This window comes from Cricetulus griseus, chromosome 6 (assembly GCF_003668045.3).
Source record: "Cricetulus griseus strain 17A/GY chromosome 6, alternate assembly CriGri-PICRH-1.0, whole genome shotgun sequence".
Classification (NCBI taxonomy): domain Eukaryota; kingdom Metazoa; phylum Chordata; class Mammalia; order Rodentia; family Cricetidae; genus Cricetulus; species Cricetulus griseus.
The window spans coordinates 56,816,417-56,833,096 of NC_048599.1; the positions used below are offsets into that span (position 1 = coordinate 56,816,417).

A 16,680-nucleotide genomic window follows, 5' to 3' on the forward strand; every position below is an offset into this window, starting at 1 on the left:
TTCCAAGCATAAGCAAAGTCATATTATGTGACTAGTTTCATGTTAACTTTGACACAAGCTAGAGTTACTTTGGAAAAGGAAACTCAACTGAGAAACTTACCCTGCCCGATAGGCCTGTGCATTTTCTTGATAATGATTGATATAGGAGGGTCAGCTCACTGTGGGCGATGCCATCTCTGGGCTGGTGGTCCTGGATGGTGTAAGAAAGCAGGCTGAGCCAGCCAGGAGGAGCTAGCTAGTGAGTAGCACCCCTCTGTTTGACCTAAAGCAATGGTATAGAAGGATTTCAGTTGTTAAGGACATAAGACCAGGCAGAATGCAAAAGTCTGGAGTTAGCAATTAGGTAATATCTTCTCTCTTTGGGTTAGATCTAATTGAAGGGGCAAGCACTAAATAGATGCAAGGACTGTGAAGGGTTTTGTGTACAAATCTGAACCATTGTACAGGGAATATTTATATGGAGCTTTTGTGACTAAGCTTAAACTTGATCTATTACTAGTGACAAGTTTTTGTTTGCTAGTTTATTGAGACAGAGTCTCACTATGTAGTCCTGGCTGGCCTGGAATTCACTATGTAGACCACACTGGTCTTGAACTTGCATAGATCCTTCTGCCCCTGCCTCCTCAGTCCCAGAATAACTAGACATCCGTTTTAATCTATGACGATAATAAAAGTTACACCCACAAATGCTTTTAAGTTTTTTAGATGGGATGGTGGAGCATTGGCAAGCATGTACCACAGCACAGGTGTGGAAGTCAGAAGGCGGTTTGGGGGAGCCAATAGTCACCTTCCAGCTCATTAAGATGAGGGCTCTAGTGTTTCTTGTGATTTCTCTCCCTGCCTCCCATCTTGCTTGAGGAAGTCTGAGATCACAAATTGTATAATTGAAACTTCAAATTCAGATTCTGGGTTGTTAAACTCAGGTCATCAGATTCAACTGTCCAGTGTTTTTACCCACTGAGCTCTTTCCCCAGCCCCATAAATGCTTCAAAAACGATATTTCTCCACAGGTTAGGGTTTGGTTTTGTTTGTACAAATGATATGAGAATTTATCTAATTTTGCTACTCAGCCTAAAGTCACTATAAAAGGAACCCATTTAAATTGCATTTGTTTTTCCAGTTTTCATTATTGCCAAGCTATTTAAGGACAAAAGACCAGGCAGAATGCAAAAGTCTGGAGTTAGCAATTAGGTAATATCTTCTCTCTTTGGGTTAGATCTAATTGAAGGGGCAAGCACTAAATAGATGCAAGGACTGTGAAGGGTTTTGTGTACAAATCTGAACCATTGTACAGGGAATATTTCTTACTTATCTTTTAATAATTAAAAAATGAACTTAAGGAAAGCTGTTGGTTTCCATTATGCAGTCAGATTTTAAAACTAATCATTTCATAGGGGAAGTTTTGTGAACGGTACAGAGGCCTCGCAGTAGATAAGGGAAGACAGCATGGACCCAGTCTGCTCCCTGTGTTCACTTGGCCATTAACAAACAAGATGCCCAGGAAAAAAATTCTGAGATACCATGAATCTCAACTCAGAAAATACTGTTTTCAGTGATACTCTCCTGAAATCGGGAAGGTTCTGTGTGTGAGGTCTAAACCACCTCTGAAAGGGATTTGTTAATCAGCTGGCCTAACCTTTGACTTGCTGCTCGAGCCAGCTTCTGTGTTTCATCTCCCACCGTGTTCACTACTCTATTTACGGAGTCCTCTCCATCAGCTCTTCAGACCAATTGCAATTATTTCCGAGTGCATGATGTCAGCTTTGCCGACAGCCTCAGTTCCATTTGACGTTTTTGGAACTACCAGGACTGTGTTGGGTTTCTTTTTAAAGGCAAGCAAGCAGTTTTCTAAAGCTTAAAATACTTCAATTTTGAAAGCTAAAAGACTCTTTCTTTAGTCCATGATGAATATTTGAGTAGTGTTAAATTTACCATTCTGGCAGTACTCGAATTGTACTTGTCATTAATTGTGACTCATCAAATAATGTTTTGCTGGTGAGTCCATGTGTAGCAGATGGTTCTGTTTAGGGGGAATGAAGGCAGTAGGCTCTGAGGCCCAAAGAGAGAGACTTCTTACATAGTCACTAGAGGCTCACGTGTGAGAAAGCACAAGAACGGGGAGGGGGCAAGACTGGGCTTGTATGTAGGTCAGCAAGGCTCTTAGGTTTGGATTATGGGTAGAAGAGTTGACGTCAGTGGTGCTGGCATGCCAGGTGTAATGTGAAATGAAGCAATGGCCAGCAGAGGAACAAGGTGGACAACCAGAATGTGTCTGTTTCTATGGAGCCCATCATCCTGGTAACTATAGTGACAAAGACCCCCACACAGGAAGAGGGGCACTCCAGCAATAGTGGTATGATAGGAACTCCAGTACACACACGCACCCTCCTTAAAGAAGCTTCTGCCTCACTTTTTTTTCCTCCTTTTTCTTTCCTCCCTCTCTCTCTCCCTCCCTTCTTTTCTGGTATTTTTCCACTCTTCCTGAATTCGGTTTTCCCGGCCTTTAAACATAGCACATGCATGGCTTGTGAAGTACGGTACTCAGGCATGAGGGAGCCTGCAGGACTATTCCACACTGTTCTGTCATTGGCTTTGTTACCCGTCAACCCAGCCGAACGAATGGTTTTTCTGAGAGTCTGGGTCCTAGTGTGGACACAAGTGCATCATTCTTTGGCAAGACATTTAGTGATTTTTTTTTTTTTTAAGTTAAGACAAGAGGGCCATACTTGCGTCACTAACAGAGAAACCTGAAAGACAAAAATTGAAATCCCCTTTGGTATACTTCACAAATAATCGCAAATGGTTTCATAGATGGCGTGTGCTTGGCCTTCCCAAACCTCAGAGTCTTCATTTGTGTACTTCCTGGATTAGAGGAGAATGAGATAAGCCGAGACCAGCACGTAGTGTCTCTGTTAGAAAGAGAAGAAAAGGAGGCAAGATGTGATGGCATGTTCACCAAGACAAGGAAACTGGGGAAGGGAAGCTCCTAGGGAGTCAAAGACATGTGATCACTGAATTAGTAATTAAGAAGTGTTTTGTTGTTGCTATTTATTGTCTGTGGTGTGAGAGACCTACAACTTTAGGCCTTAAACATGTGCTTCACTGTGGATGCACAAACTCCACCAAGAAGAGCCTGTAAAAAGCCATTTTCAAGAGCATAGTGCTCCAACTGGCTAGTGGTGGTCATGCATGCCTCTGATATTAGGAGGCAGAAGCAGGCGGATCTCTGAGTTTGAAGCCAGCCTGGTCTACATATTGAGTTCCAGGGCAGCCTAAGTTACCTAGTGAGATCCTGTCTTGGAAGGGTGTGGAGGAACACAGTGATCAAGATTATAGTGACCGGCATTAGGTATTGCACTGGAGATATTTCATTTGTGGGTGTCTTTAGTTAGGGTTACTATTGTATTATACTCACAGCTCATCATCAAAGGAATTCAGGACAGGAACTCAAGCAGGGCAAGAACCTGGAGGCAGGAACTAAAGCAGAGGCCAAGGAGAATTGCTACTTCCTGACTTGCTCTCCCCATGGTTTCCTTGGCCTTCCTTCCTTATAGAACCCAGGACCACCAGCCCAGGATTAACACCACCCACAAATGGGCTGGACCCTCCCTCACCAATCACTAATTAAGAAAAAGTCCTGCAGGCTTGCCTACACCCTGATTTTAAATAGGCATTTTCTCAAGGGAGGCTCCCTCCACTGTGTTAAGTTGACATAAAACCAGTCAGCACAGGTGATAACGACTTTGAAGCACTGAAAGAAAACCCAAACTAATATAATGGCATAACTGAATGCCTCCTGAATGGCAGTAGAGAGAAGCAAGGATTTGGGATGGAGACGGTAGGGTTGGACATGAGTTTAACATTTTTCTGATCACCTTGCTAGAGTGATCAGATATTGCATTTTCACATTGCTAGATCTCTGAGGTTTTGGTGGAATATGCACCTTACAAATTAGAAACTATCACATGAGAAAGCTATTTACTACCCTCAAAAGACTAAGTGCCTCCTGTTATTATAGATAAAGGGGTAAATAAAGGAAGTGACAATAATTCTTCGCTTCTGCAGAATTAGATAGAAGATAGAGATAGATAGAATACGAAAAATCGGAGGTCCAGTGCATCAGTGTTGTGGAGACTAAAGCATTAAGTTGTATAAACAATGGTGAGCTCTAGGGCCAGGAGATGACTCAGTTAATAATGTATGGAAACCTGAGTTTGAATCATTAGCACCTCTGTAAAAAAGCCAGATGTTAGAGAGAGAGAAGCAAGAGGCTCCCTGGTCACCTGAGACCCTTCCTGAAACCATAAGGTGGAGAGCGATAAAGTTATATGAAATGTCAGCCCCTGGCCTCCACATGCATGTGTGTGCACATACACCCTCACACACATGTTCACACACACAAACATATACACATGTATGCCACACATGCACAAACTAAAATAATTCATCAAAATATATTTTTAAAGCTCTAGTTGGCTCTTAGTGAACATTAGTCATCCCCACCTTGCTTGTTCCTTTTCTGAAACTCATACCCAGAATTTCTAGCCTTTTTGGACAGAGACACACACATAAGGAAAGGGCCATGTGGCATCTTTCATAGACAAAAGCCAATCTAAACTGGGCATGGTGGCTCGTGCCTCTACTTCCAACACTCAGGAGACAGAAGGGCTTTTACAAATTCAAGGCCAGCCTGCTCTGTATAGGGATTTCCAGGTTACAGCGTGATTGACCCTGTCTTTAAAAAACTATTTTTAATTCATTTTGCTTGATGATACTGGGTGTTCCAAAGCAGAGGTGAAGGAACATGGATATAGGCGATTACATTTGGGAGGTGTTTTTTGGCACATGACCCAGGAGCAACACCAGAGTCTTTTAAGATTTCTCTGTTCTATTTTTTTTCATGACAAACAGATGTTTATAAGTAACTAAGATATTGAAAACTTTGGAACGCAAGAAAGATGGCATCTCATACCATGTGTATTTTATTTAAAATTTAATTAATTAATCTTAATTTTATTTTATTTTTATAGCTTCCTACAAAAGATGACTTAAAGAAAGTCAGAAGGGAACTTACTGCTTCCCTTGTGGCAAGCTTTCATATGGGAGCTGATTTATGCCTTTGATGCTTGAAGGGACTTAAGGGGGAAAAAAATGTGTCTGGATTAAAACATTAAAAATAGAACCATAAATTCCAAGATTAAGTCCCTTGAGTTCCTTGACATTTGAAGTAATTTCCCCAAAGTAACATCCTTTGTAAAAGCTCATAAATTTCTGAGAAAGTTCCCTGGTAGTGTAGTGGTTAGAATAAATTTATGAGAAATAAGTCTTATCTGCTCTAGAGATTATTGTGTCAATAAAAAAAATTGGATTAGACAAAACCTAGCATTCGTTGGAAAATGGATCTATTCTAAGTATGATGAAGTCACATTCAGATTAGTCTGTGAAGTAGTGAAGGAGGGCCACCAGGGCCGAATGAGTACAGCCACGAATAATTTTCCAAATGATCCCATTTTTGTGTATTTACCATTACAGCTTTGACTTATCCATAGTCCACATCCCATCAATAGTGAACCCCCAAAGGATTCCCAGTCCCCCATATGAAATACTGAAAACTGGTTCCCTTGGTCACTAAGGACCATGCCTGGAAGGAACTGGTCTCTGAAAGTGTCGGCTTATACTTGATTAAAATCAGAGTTGTTGTTCCTTGATTAGAAGATTTATTTCCTTCAGAGACAGACTGTTTGTGAAAATGTATTAAGAGGTTATGTATTAGCCAAACATGGTAGTGCAGGCCAGGAGACTGAGGCAGCAGGGTTGAAACCAGTCTGAGGAATTGAGCTCCTGACTCAAAAAAAAAAGGAAGTGTGTTTAACAAAACCAACTTCATTCTGGTGTGAAAACCGATGATACACGCGTCATCATCCAGCCCTTTACCCCGCCCCCCCAAAAGGCCGTTTTCCACAAAGCCCGTCGTCTCTCAACAATTTCTAACACATTCATGCTTACAAACCAAACTTTCAGATGCTCACTGTTTAAACCTACAAGATTGACAAGACATCGCTCATAGTAACTGGATCTCCATTGGCTGTCTTTTCTTGGTCAAATGCTGAGTATTTTTGGTTTGTGATAACTTCATTTCAAGCCTGAGAGAGCAGTTGACCTGCCTTTGGTCTAATGATACCTAACAGCTGCCAAAACGTATTTCACATCAGGGAAAAGAGTGTCCCTGGAGAAGGGACATATAACCATGCATGTTTCTTTCAAGATGCCTCCTTGGGTACCAAAACAGGAAATATATCCTTCCCATGGTGGTGGGGAGGAGTGTATTTGACGTTTTATTATCTGTCTATGCAACAAAGGGGGCTGAGACTTTAGGGAAAACTCTTGTTATTTAATTTGTATCTGTGAGACACCTAAAGCTGAAGATCCCCCCCACCCCAGATGTGGTTTCTCTGTGCAACCTTGGTTGTCCTGAAACTCATTGTGTAGACCAGGCTGGCCTTGAACCCAGAGATCTGCCTGCCTCTGCCTCCCAAGTGCTTGAATTAAAGGTGTGTGCCACCACTGCCTGGCAAAGCTGAGGAAATTTTTGATTTAGTTTTGCTTTTGCAAAATATGCTAAGAGCAAGTATATATTCACATGTGTAGTAAAACACCATTGCTTTTGCTAAGATCTAGAATCCAAAGAGGCCTGGCTTGCAGGATGTAGGAACAGGAGATGGCCTTTAGATGAAAATTATACCAGCTTCCACTCTGTGGCTCCTTACTGTGTGAAATACTTGCTTTATTATCTAGTGCACAGAAGCCCTAGGTAAGCAACAATTACAGGAAGAGAGCTGTATACTATAAAAGCATCTTGTATGATTTACCTTATTTAATTTCACATGAAGGTGCTTGTGTGATATCACGCAGCTAGTAAGCATGACACCAACAGTACATGCTAGTCATACTAACACCCACACCCCCATTCCAAAACCTGCATGTTGAGTTTACATTCACTTTTACACAGAGGAACAGGGCTGAGAGATGGATCAGCAGTCGTCAACACTGGTTGCTGATGCAGAAAGCCTGGGTTCAGCTCACATAGTGCTCACAACTGTCTATAGCTAGAGTTTCAGGGAGTCTAATGTCCTCTTCTGACCTCTGTGGGCAGCAGGCACATACATGGTACACAGACATACATGCAAGCAAAACACTCATACAGATTTTAATTAATTGAAAAAAAAAAACAGAGGTACTTTAGGCTCACTGTCTCTTCAGGTTAGCAATATTCCAGACTTTCTCATTGCACTATTTTCAGATTTACTCAACAGTGTATTCACTTGTTCAGGACACTCCCTCAATATTCCCCTCAATAAAGGTATACCAATTCATCTGGAATATCTTAGGACATCTTAAGTTACATCATCCCCAGAAAGCCTCCCTGAATATTTTCTCTGAAACTACACGCCCCCAACTGGCTTTCCATTTATTCACTATTTTAATAATGTTTGCCTTCCACATTCTCTAATGTCTTATTTTCATTTCACCGTATATTCTGGAATTAGGTGACACCTAGACAACTTGGTCTCCCAGCCAGTTTTCCCAGCTTCCTTGGTACCATACTTTTGAGAGTTGACATCATTGAGATTATACTCCCTGTAATTAACAGAATGCCAGGGATGCCCTGCGAGAGACCTAATATAGCACACAGAAGGAAAATATCTGAGGTCCGTTTAGCCAGGGTTTATGGAGCACTGAGTGACCAGGTTCATTGACATGGCTTGAGTGGGTAAACAATGAACATGGCAGGTTCCCCTACACGACTAAGTCTGAGTATCGGGCAAAAGCTTGGAGATTTAGTTAAAAGCAGAGACATCCAGCCGCTTGTGCTATGTGCATCTTTCCAGCTTTATTCCTGCTGTTTTCCAGGGAGAGAGCAACCTTATGCTCACTTACAGCACAGTGGGAAAACTCCAGGTGTAAGAGCTCGTGGAAGAAGAGCTGGTGTTTTCCCAGCTGTAACAGGACGAGGCCGGGGCTGTAAGACAGGACTAGAACACAGGATGCACCTGTGGTTATTGGCTGACAAGCAACTCACAGAGACCCTGTGGGGGCTGGTACCCAACAGAACATACTCTGAAAGCCTGGGAGAATGAACCAACTGCACAATTATCTGTTCTCAAGGGAGTTCTACATGTGATAGCTCATGCCTATGGTCTAGAAGACAGAAGCAGGAAGATCACAGCAATTCCAGGCTAGTCAGATCTGCATAGCAAGTTCCAGGCCAACTTGGGTTTTTTAGTATGAACCATCTAAAAAGGGCAACCAGTGGATGGGGGGAGGCTGGGGAGATGACTCAGTTAGTACAGTGCTTGCTGCACAAACATGACCTGAGTTTGGATTCCCAGCATTGGTGTAAAAGTGGGGCACAGTGCATCTGGGATTCCAATTCTGGGGAGGTGAAGACAAGTAGATCCCCATAGCTCATTGACCAGCCGGCCTAGCTGAATTTGTGAGCTCCAGATTTGGTGAGAGACCTTGTCTCAAAAAATAAGGTGGAAAGCAATTGGAAAAACACCCAAGGAGGGCTGGAAAGATGGCTCAGTGGTTAAGAGCATTGGCTGCTCTTTCAGAGGTCCTTCGTTTCTTCAATTCTTTTTTTTTTTTTTTTCCTGAGTTCAATTCTCAACCAACCACATGGTGGCTCACAACCATCTATAATGGGATCCAATGCCCTCTTCTGGCATAAAGGCATATATGCAGCTAGAGCATTCATATACATAAAATAAATAAATCTTTAAGGGAGAAAAAAAACACTCAGTGAGTGGCCTCTGGTCTTCAGGCATGGACACATGAGTACATGTGCACCCATGTGTACATATGTACACATACACACAAGCATGAGCTTGGAGGTGAATGTTTTTGAGAACTTAGAGGAAAGAAATAAAACTAGTTGGAAAGAGTCAAAAAAAGTGGATCATCGGGGGTAGCATAGCAAGAACCTGTCTCAAAAAAAAAAAAAAAGACTTTATGGGAAAAAAAAGTCATCTTTCTCTTAGTCTTAGCCTCATAGGATGGTGGAGATACTCTCATTAAGGACATAGAATGTCCCCTCTCATCCCCTATTAGACAAGGCTATTTTGAGAGAAGGTAGATATGGTGACTGCCAAGTTGTATAGAAGGAATTGCTACAAAAATGCTAAGTGAAATGTCATAGCAGTTGTTCAGATGTGGCAAACTGGGATGAGTCAGCCCCTTCCCCTACACACATTATCACCTACACATTTGGGGATGGAGTCAGAGTGCGGAAAGAGCAGCCCCATCTACCTCTGTTGAATCATTCTTATGCCTAATCTTTACGTCACTTGTCTGACCAACATCCTCCACTTCTCACTTGGCCCTCTCGGTCCTTATTGTTAGGAGTAGAGGCAACTGAAGAGTTTGAGAATATAGAACCAGGCACGACTTGTGGCATCTCATGGCCAGGGACAGGAGCAAGTACACTGAAGAGCTTGAGACCTGCTTCCACCTTCAGGTAACTTACAGGCAGAGGCATCTGGCCAGGAACACACTGGATCACAGCCTTATGGTTTTTGTGCCAGTTCCCAGTGACAGCCAGCAAGCAGAAAGGAATGTGAAGGTTACAAACTGAATCACCCTTTTCTTGATATTTCACTGATTTTGCGCACTGACCGGGATCAACAAAATAGCTGTCATGGTGTCACACCCCCCCTCAACCCTACCCTACTCTTCCTTGCCACGTTCCCTCTTAATGACCTTTCTACCCAGGTAGCCCAGAATTTTTGCGTAGAATAGAAACTTTTAGCAAGTCATCTATCATCTGTGAGTTATATAACAGGAAGAGGGAGACTAGAGAGATGGGCCATGAGGTAAAGGATTGTGATGAGCAAGCCTGGGGGACCTGAGTTCTGATCCCCTGCACCCACATCCAGAGTCAGACATGGTGGCTTATGTTTCCAGTCTCAGCAAGAAGAAGCCCTAGAACTCACTGGGCAGCCAGCCTAGCTCAATCAGTGAGTCCAGGTTCAGTGAGAAGCCCTATCTCAAAAGATGAGGTGGAGAACAATTGTGGAAGACACTGAGTGTCAGTCTCGGGGCTCCACACTCAGGTGCACTTGTGAGGCACACATGCACACACCCATGGGAACAAGACACACACATACCACCTATTAAGCAATAGTAATTATCATAAATAAGTAAAAGAGGAAGAGCATATGTTCCACTAGTCTGGTTTTTTTTTTTTTTTGGTTGTTTGTTTTTTTGAGACAGGGTTTCTCTGTGGCTTTTGGAGGCTGTCCTGTTACTAGCTCTTGTAGACCAGGCTGGTCTCAAACTCACAGAGATCCACCTGCCTCTGCCTCCCGAGTGCTGGGATTAAAGGCGTGCGCCACCAACGCCCGGCAGTCTGTTTTTTTTTTTTTCTTTGATCTGTGGCTATAAAAATCATAGAAGAGTTCAGTATACCCTTTGAAGGATTAAAATATGGTGAATGTCATTATTACTGGGATTTTACTGTTCACACACTTAGGTGCAAATAGCACCCATGGAGCTAACAAATGAAAGTATAATGTAGAGCACTTAGAGCTCTATTTACACAAGGAGTGTAAATTATAGCTGTGGTGTAAGGTTGTGAGAGGGAGAGGGTGTGAGGGGCAGGTGCAGTAAGGCAAAGAAAGAGTCTCCAGGCTTTGTAATCAGCGCCCAGCCCGCCGCCTGCGGGAGTCCACCACCGAGACCCATCCCCATCTGACCAAACTTCCTTCTCTTTGTTAAATGTTTGGTTACAGTATAGGAGTGAGCACTTTTCTCTTTAATTCTGCTCCCCCCTCACTGCCCCGAGTGCGCGCGCGCACACACACACACACACACACACACACACACACACACACACACACTGCCTCTGCACCATGGGTTGGGCCATGCTTGAAGGATGGCTTCTTAGTTTTGTTTTGTTTTTTTTTTTTTTAAAAAAAAAAAAAGCTTAATTTAGTTCATTATTCTGAAGTTCAAGTGTGAGAAGCTCATGCTGCTGTGTGTTTGGTAGGGAAAGCCTACAGAGGGTGTGTTTGGTGGGAAAGCCTACAGAGAGTGTGTTTGGTGGGAAAACCTACAAGAGAGTATGCTTGGTGGAAAAGCCTACAGAGGGTGTGTGTGCATTATAGAAGAAGCACTGTATGGACTCCATGAGCCTGGCCACTCTTGGAAAGGAATTCATTTAATTAAACTGGCTTACAGTTTCAGAGGTTTAGACCATTGTCATCATGTAGCAGAGTATGGTGACGTGCAGGCACACATGGTACTGGAGAAGGAGCTGAGAGTTCTACATCTAGATCAGCAGGCAGGAAGAGAGAGACACTGGGCCTGGCTTGAGCACTTGAAACCTCAAAGCCCACCCCCAGTGACGCACTTCCCCCAAGGAGGTCATATCTCCTAATAGGAGACTCGCTGGTGACCAGGCATTCAAATCTGTGAATCTATAGGGATCATCCTTACTCAAACCACCACATTCCACTCCCTGGCCCTCATAGGCTTGTAGCCATATCATAATGCAAAACTGTATTCAGTACAACTTCAAAAATCCCCCTAGTCTATAACAGTTGCAACACTGTGTTTTGAAATAGTTTATTTTTATTTCATTTGCATTGGCGTTTTGCCTGAATAATATATCTGTGTGAGGGTGTCAGATCTTGGAGTTACAGACAGTTGTTAGCTGCCATGTGGGTGCTAGGAATTGAACCTGGGTCCTCTGGAAGCACAGATACCAACTTCTGTCTTAGTCAGTATTCTATTGCTATGAAGAGACTCCATGACCACCATAACTCTTAGAAAGGAAAGCATTTAATTGGGGCTTGCTTACAGATTCAGAGGTTTAGTTCATTGTTGTCATGTCAGGGAGCATGGCTGCATGCAGACAGACATGGTGCTGGAGAGGGGTCTGAGAGTTCTACATCCAAATCTGCAGGCAGCAGGAAGAGAGACTGTCACTGGGCGTGGCTTGAGCGTTTGAAACCCCAAAGCCCACCCCCCAGTGATACACTTCCTCCACCAAGTGTATAATAGTACTCCACACATCCTAATAGTAATTATGCCTTGGTCACCAAGCATTCAAATCTGAGCCTATGGGGGTTATTTTAGTCAGAATACCACACAGTAGGCTTACCCAATGTATCCACACAGTAGCAGATGGGTGTGCTTCCACAGGAAACTCCCAAGAAGTAGCCAATAAGGTCTGTGTGATGTGTAGTCCTTCCTCAAGCTCTGCCTGGCAGGTTCTATGCAGTTAAGCTTCCTTTGGAAAGCCCTGGAGACGCCTTATAAGTACTGCAAAACCATGCAATGGTGTCCTCCCAACTCTTCCCTTGCATGGGCCTGCCAGGGAAGGCCCTGGGCTGTGGTTTTAAATTTCATAGCCCTTGGAGACGGTAGGAGCATCTTCCTCCCAAAGTCTCAAAAAACAAAGTTTCGGTAGAGAAGAAAGTCATCCTTAGAAAAAGACAGGAGGAAGGACCCACAGCAGGAGGGCAGAGCCCCTTCCTAATGGTACTTCTCAAGCCCAGACTTCACCTTTCTCTGCTGTGCATTTTTTTTCTTTAATTTCTGCTGACGGTACAAAACTATTCTACCTCCATCCCTCTTGTCCAGCTCACTTTCCTTCCTGGATGAACTATCCTGAGTCTGCAGCTAAACCACCTTTCAGCAACCCCTGACAGGCTACAGCAAGCTGGCCACATGGCTGCACAGCAGCCACACAGGTCCCACCAGCCATCCCAGATAAAGAGGACCCAACTCAGAAGCTGCAGGTTCCCAAGGTTCATCCCTGAAAGCTAGCGTGCAGTGCCAAAGCTCTGTTATCCAAACAAACCCTCTGCATGATGGCTGTGCTCCCAGACTCCCAAAACGCAGCCGTGCGCCAAGGGAGATGAACTGCTGAGATGCTGCTGGTCTGCAGTACTTGGACAAGGAGGTTGCATTCCCTCCTTGCTGGCGGAGTTATGCAGGGTAATTACATCGGTACCCCTGTGTGACACTGGGCGGAATCTCATTAAAATGGTATAAAAGAAAATTGGGTTGTGGTAGAGAATAATCATTTCATTAGAGTTGAACTGTAATCCACACAAAGAACACTGGCCTGAGCATAAATGCCATGGTTGCTCTGCCTTCGTGATAACAGGGCATGTGGGGTATATATTTAGTGTGGCATTTGCTTATGTGGAGCACGATGAAAAGTCAGTATGAAGCTGCTCCACATTTTCCCTCCTGGTGGTGAGGAGGTTGATGGCTGTGCAGAGCGGGTTGCTGTTTGATTTGTACCCCTCCTGGGAAAGCTGCACGGCCACCTTTGATATTGCCCTCTGGCACTTTCCCCACAGAGCAGCTTGGAAGCACAAAGGTGCATGTGTAGACCAGAGCCCAAAAGAATGTGCTGTGCTGCATGGGATCCAGCCAAGATGGAGACAGGCCTGGGCAAGGTAGATGTCATGGCTGTCATTCCTTTCTTTTCAGAGAGGTGACAAACATGTCCCTTCAGCTACTCACCACGGTAGAGAAGAGTCAATCAACAGTTGACACATACAGCCCCATCCTCAAAAGCAGAGAGCAATACCACCTCATGGCACTTCACCGTCTGAGGTACTTTCCCACATTATCTCATCTGGTAGATGGGCATTCAGAAATCTATTTTTAATTATCCAGAGCATGAGCTGTTTAATATTTGAAGTTTAAGAGCACTATGAATGATTTTCTGCATAAAATATTTCCACTCTTAAAAATTATCACACTGAGCCAGGCGGTGGTGGCACACGCCTTTAATCCCAGCACTCGGGAGGCAGAGGTAGACGGATCTCTGTGAGTTTGAGACTAGCCTGGTCTACAAGAGCTAGTTCCAGGACAGCCTCCAAAGCCACAGAGACACCCTGTCTCGAAAAATGAAAAAAAAAAAAAAAATCACACTGACCAATAAGATGGCTCAGTAAGTAGGTGAAGGCATCTGGAAGACTCTTCCAAAGGCTGCCCTGACCCTGGAGGAGGTGAGAACCCTGCCCCCGCCTCCAGACATGGAGCCTGCATTTGTAGCCAGAGCCTGCCAGGAACAGTGCAGAAGTTCAGCCTTCCTGTATACTACGACGGAAAAGGAACACAGGTAAACACAGATGAAAAACAAACTGAGGGATGCTTGTGTTGGGCAGCTCATCTGTTATGATGACTAGTAAAGTCCAAAGCTGCTTGCTGGCTGCCTGGCAAGTGATCCTCCTAAGCCCTGGAACCCATGGAGCATGCAAATGCCTTTCTCTCTCTCTCTCTCTCCCTCTCTCTCTCTCTCTCTCTCTCTCTCTCTCTCTCTCTCTCTTCCATCCTCTTTTTTTTTTTTTAACTAAGCATAGCTCCACTTAGCCTCCAAATATGTACACAGGCAGGACGTGAGAGATCACTTCTGTCTGTAATGGATGCCTTGTGTCCAAGATATTTTCCTGAGCATTGTGCTATTCATCCTAGGAGTTCTAATGCATGATTAATGTGTGTTTAAACAGCCATTGCCTAATCGGACTGCTTCACCTTAGGGATGCTAGTGACTTACACAAAAACACCGTCATATGTGCAAAGTCATCTGACAGCTCCAGTGGGGTGCATGGGATGAATTGCCGAGGCTCAGATGATGCCTGTGCCACCTCACATGTTCCACTGAGCTGCAGACAGCATCCACACAGGACCCCCAAGTGGCAAGCTTAGATGCCTGTGACACACCTTGTGTGAGCCCTGCTGAGCTCACTGTTTGTGGGTAGGTGACGCCCTGGCTCCCACATGCTACTGCTTCTGGCCTGGCTGGCTGTAAAGCAAAGTGTCCCATGAAAAGGTTCCAAAATTCTAGATTTTTACTCACCCACCCCCAGTGTAATTTGAGCCAAGAGACTAAGGTAGCAGACTGTGGACATTCTTAGCGTTTTCCCCTCGTCTGCTGTTTGCAGCCTTTCCGAGTCGTTGGACGATCTGCCTGTGACTCATATGGAACCTGAACCTTTAAAGTGGGTCATGGCTGAAAAACAGATGAGAACTTTTACTCCATGGGACATTAGTTGGGGAACAGTGTGGGCTCGTCCTTTTCTGAGAAGTCTTAGAGCTGGTTGCATATAAACCGACCCTAAAAATGGGAGCCTGGTTTGGAGTATCTATATGGAGAGCATTGCTGTGGATGTGTATTTATACATACTTTGAAAAAAAATCCCCCTCCTTCTGGAAACTGCTTTAAAAGTTACACTCGTAATTGCTACATGATTCAGCCACCAAGTTACCGAAATGTTCCCCTCAAGGAGTATTTGACATTCAGTGGAAATTTTAATATAATGAAGTGAACATGTCAGAAATCCAAACAGATTTTTAACTCTTTGACTTGTTCATATTTGAAAGGATAACTTCCAGTAGGCTTTTTTTTCCTCTCCATGGCTTAAAAATTAAGGGTGAGTGGTGAGACTAACACTGATGCCCCCCAGGGCTTCTTCTGATGTATCCTAATACATTTCCCAGGCAGCAGCCGTCTACGAGTTATAGTACCCTTTCAGCCCCCTTACTGCTGTCGACTTTGGGAAATGCTTTATAACACAGTGATGATGTCTTCGGGTCTGCAGTTAGCCAGCTCAGTCATTTACTGTGAAAGTCACCCATCTTTTCTCTTCCTTTTCATCCATCAAGTAGTCCTGGTGATAGCACCTGTCTCATAAGGATGCTGTCAACGGTTTAAGTACCATGTGCACCATACTGAATGCATAGTTAATACTCATCCAACAAGAGATCAGCTCTTCTTCCTTCCCACCCCTCTTCAGCTTGTCCACTTGTGGGAAGAGAAGCCCAAGGATAGATAGCTATTTTTAAAATGTTAGCCCAATCATTAGTTAGCTGTTACCGTCTAGGGTTAGGAAGTTAAATTGTCATGTCTTAGTTAGTTTTAACTGTCAACTTGACACAGCCTAGAGTCACCTAAGAAGGGAGACACAACAGGCCTGTGGGCATGCCTGTGGGAAATTGTCTTGATTATTAATTGATGTAGCTCAGCCTACCATTGGCAGCACCATTCCCCAGGCAGATGTCCTAGGCTGTATTCAAAAGCTAGCTGAGCATGAACCATCTAGCCAGCCATCAAGCAGCATTCCTCTGTAGTTTCTGCTTCAAGTTCCTGCTTGAGTTCCTGCCCTGATGTCCTTCAATGATGGACCATGACCTGGAAGTATAAGTTGAAATAAACCCTCCCCACACCCCCACTAAGTTGCTTTTGGTCATGGTGTTTGGCATAACAATATAAGGCAAGTTAGAACAAGTCATAATCTTAAATGGAATCACTTCTTCAGGTATAAAAAGGGTTTCTTTTCCCATTGGACCAAATGGACAAGATAATCAGGGATTTTAAAAGCTTACATATTTTCTAACATACAAGTAAACATATGGGAGTGGTTTAATGTTTGAAATTGTGCTACTCAAAATTTAAAGACTGAATTTAAAAAAGACTGAATTGCCTGTGGAGCTTCCAATGTATCTGTCTTAATTAACTTTAATAAATGAATTAACCAAGCCAGCATTAGGAGTGTGTCTATCTTTAAAATGAGCTTGGGATGTTTGAGGACCGGACAGGATGCTATGAGACTAGACTGTAGGAAAGGGGGGTTAGAGAGCAAGATGAAGTCTGAGGTC

The 16,680-nt window shown here is 43.8% G+C and overlaps 1 protein-coding gene across 4 annotated transcripts in view; it reads left to right on the top strand.

Annotated features, from left to right (window-relative positions):
- Positions 1 to 16,680, top strand: part of Frmd5 (FERM domain containing 5) — a 273,476-nt gene that overhangs the window by 192,521 nt on the left and 64,275 nt on the right. The window lies entirely within an intron of this gene.